Raw genomic sequence first — 3,870 nt, 5'->3', positions numbered from 1 at the left:
CGCATGCATACTTCTGAACTCATGGGGGGTGGCGGGAGGAACATAATACAATATGTTTCAGGTGGATGGATATTAAATATTGATAGTTAACAAATCGTGGAAAAAATGTTGTGCCCTGCCTGGGGCTAAAATAGCAACAACAAAAAACACAAACTGGATAGTTGACTCGCCCAGCTGAAACCCCTTCAGTCACTTATCCTCCCCACGTTCATGCTCTTGCTATCACATTCGTGCATGTTTAATATTCTACACTCTAGCATGTTTGTTTTTTTAAGATCCAATTTCATGGAAAGGAAGTATGATTAACTAGATTACCAGGTTGCGTGGCTTCTTGTAATCACGGTTGTTTGTGAATTGTTGGGATGAATGCTGTATACAGGGTGGGTGATAAATACCTGACACATTTATATTTAATGTCGAAAAGAGCAGTTTCATAGAAAATTATAATATTTTTATATCATGCAAAACTACAGCTTCACTGGAATAGTTTAGCCGATTATATTATAATACCGAAGTCTTAAAAATGCCTTTGAAGTAACCACCATTTCCATGTATGTACAGGGTGGTCCAGATGTATTGTGACCCCAAAATGTATGCGCCCCGAAAATTTGTTTCCCTTTGCATATGATTTTATGTTTTAAATAAAACTTTATTTAAAAAAACATTAAGAGCATTAAATTGAGGTCACAATACATTTGAACCACTCTGTATGTTCAACTACTTACGCACCACCGTACGTAGCCAACCGTGCTAATCGGAGGTGCAGCGGTAGTGGGGGTGGGGACCAAAAACCAAGGCCGAAGCCATGGAGTCAACATTGGGGGGGACCAAATCTTACAAATTTGAAAACGAATTTCCTGCCTAAAATATTTTAAAATTAACTAACACATAGGATGGACTTTTTTTTACAATGTCTCATAGTGCATTGTATTACATTGCTCTATATTTTCTTTACCTTTTCTTGTTCCATTCTATGTAATGGCAGAGATCAGGGATTTATAAAGTACAACCATAACCACAATCATATATACAGAAATCTATTTTATAGCAATATATTGGGGGGGGGGGACATTTTGAGCATATTTGAATATTGGGGGGGATGTGTCCCCCCAAATATATATTATAATTACGACCTTGCAAAAAAACTAAACACAAAAAGCAGTTCTAAAGAAATGAGTTTTGTCTGGTAGACAGTTTATTTAATATACCAACACGAAAAGTAACCGGGCGCCGTTAAGTCTGCACTTCTGGCTGGCGATGGGACATCTTCCAAATCGTGAAATTATATGATGTGGGAACGTGTCCGTCAGGGTTGACATTGATGCATGATCCTTGCTCTCTCGATATTTGTCCACTCTTCCATCTTTGTAACACTTATACAAGGGTCATTTATGTCCTGAAGTTAAATTCTACGTGATTTAAAAATGGTATTTCTCACCCACCCTGTGTGAGCAGCAACTTATTTATTTAATGCTACTCTTAAATGTTGATTTAAAGCTTTCGTGACTGCAGGGATTCATATTATTGGTTCTTTCGGTCACGCAGAAGGGAAACAATAAAATAATAAAAATATAAAACCAAATTTTTTATATTTTTATAAAACAAAAATTTGTATATTTTTATTATTTTGTTTCCCTTCTACGTGACTTTGCCGAAAGAACCAAGAATAATAATGCTACTCTGGTTTACCCAGAGAAAACATCCAATACTCTTTTGCCAAAAGGGTCCTACCAGGTTTTCGCAGTGGGGGAGGGGCAGGGGGGGATGATGATTGCTAACCTCCCAAGTAATTTGCAGGTACGGTGTTTTTTTTCGCGTTAGGATACAATATTTTGGTCCAATACCAGTTACAGTGTTTGGGGGTAGGCGGGAGGTTGCTTTAAACCAGAGAACTGGACATCTGTGAATAGTGGGCACGTGTAAAAAAGAGCCGTTTAGCTCACCGGATTCCTCCAGTAAAAATCTAATTCTGAACTCGGCGGAAATCGATGCCCTACAAGCCACAAAACAGCTAAAACAAATCAATCATTAACACTACTTTATAACCAAAAAAACTACACGTCTTACACATACGTGTATAATGTTGTTTGGGGCCGTCCATAAATGACCTCACGCGATTTTGGACGATTTTTAATCCCCCCCCCCTTCGTCACACGGCGTCGCAAAAAGTCAGACCCCCCCCCTCAAAAATGACGTCACAAAGCTCTGCCCCCCCAAAAAAAACACATGCTTCAAATCGCTTTAAACTATTGTCATTGTAGTGCGTATTTAATGTGGCGCTGTACTCTGATGTTGTAGGAGAAACATTCATTAAAAAGTCTATTTAATTAAGTAGAACGTGTTGTCCATATTTATTTAAAGTTGCACATTTTGATGTGACGTCACATTTCTCAACCCCCCCCCCCTCGTCACACATCGTCACAAATGTCTGACACCCCCCCCCCCCAGGTGCATGACGTCATTTATGGACGGCCCCTTTTCTGTTTATTATTTGGTCCCTTCTGGAATTATCATGTTCAATACCAAATGCAGCGTAAATCTTTATGTTTTATTATTCCAATATTGGATATATTTATCCAATTATTATTGACAGAGGTCTCGGTTTTAATAGATAATTTATATGTCATATGCAAGGAGAAATACGTATTCCCTGAATGAAAAAAAAGTTGTGACGTCAGGCTTAGCCTGTGACGTCACGTTGCACAGACTGACGTCACACAGCTTGTGCTGAGCAAGCTTTTTAAATACAATCAACAGCGATTGCAGAAAAGCTTTCAATAAATTTAACACAATGTCAATAAAGTTTCGTGGCTCCGGCCTGTGGAGTTTCTGCCATTCATTTGTTTGTAATTAGCTTATTAGAAACTATAAAAGTTGGTAGGGTTTTAGACAATACAGTGCGGTATAATAAAACGACCAATAGTTATTACCATTTTGATTTAAAGCTTTCGTGACTGCAGGGATTCATATTCTTCATCAGGCGTGATGATTGCTTGTGTTGCGGTCGAAACGTCGTTATAATTTTTTTGTTTTATATATTTTTTTATTGTTTCCCTTCCACGAGATGACTTCACCGAAAGAACCAAGAATATGGTATTACCATTGTGTCACCATTGACCAATCAGGCGAGCCGTGACATTGACCACCATGACGTGTTTGTAACAGCTTCTCTCATTGGCCGCAGTTGATGTCGGTCGTTTTTTTACATTCTATTCACTCAGTGTTGCTAGATCTGGAGGTTTTATCCTCCGGATACATAAGTTAACGTTTTCAATTATTTTTAATAGAACGTGCATGATTTTTGTAAATACTCCATGCTTTAAAATTTGGTTTCAAACAAGGCACAATCATGACCAATTTATTAGCTTGCAAAAGTATTACATTCAGAATCTTTATTTAGACTGGAGGAATCCGATTTAGCTACACATCTTATAGAGGTTTACATCTGTCAAATGTCTAAACACATTTAGTTTTCACAATGGGAAGGTTGCATAACCTACACGTTCAGCGGTGAAACATTAAAAATAAAAATCCCTTTCAATTGGCAACTTGCAACGAAATACGAGAACCGCTTCGACTTTCTAAGCGTTTTGATTGGCTAGCGCTAACTCGCGCGCGCTCAGAGGGGGTTTGTAGAGCTTTTCGACTTCGAGGCGGAGCTATGTAGATGAGGGGGCGGGGCTCACTCAGATATGGGCGTAGCTATTCGCACGGGCGGGGGGCTTCCCCTTCTTCTCCGCGCGGTAAGAGGCTGGAGCGGGGCTTAGACCAGTGGGAAGAGATCACGAGTGAGAGTGGGCTTGGCATGCGCATAAAGGGGCGGGGCTCACAAAAGGAAGGGCGGGACTTACATATAGCGGGGCGGGGCTT

The sequence above is a fragment of the Petromyzon marinus genome, chromosome 17 (genome assembly GCF_048934315.1).
Source record: "Petromyzon marinus isolate PM22_M1 ecotype Great Lakes invasive population chromosome 17, UKy_Petmar_22M1.pri1.0, whole genome shotgun sequence".
NCBI classification, from domain to species: Eukaryota; Metazoa; Chordata; class Hyperoartia; order Petromyzontiformes; family Petromyzontidae; genus Petromyzon; species Petromyzon marinus.
This window is presented reverse-complemented; position numbering follows the sequence as displayed.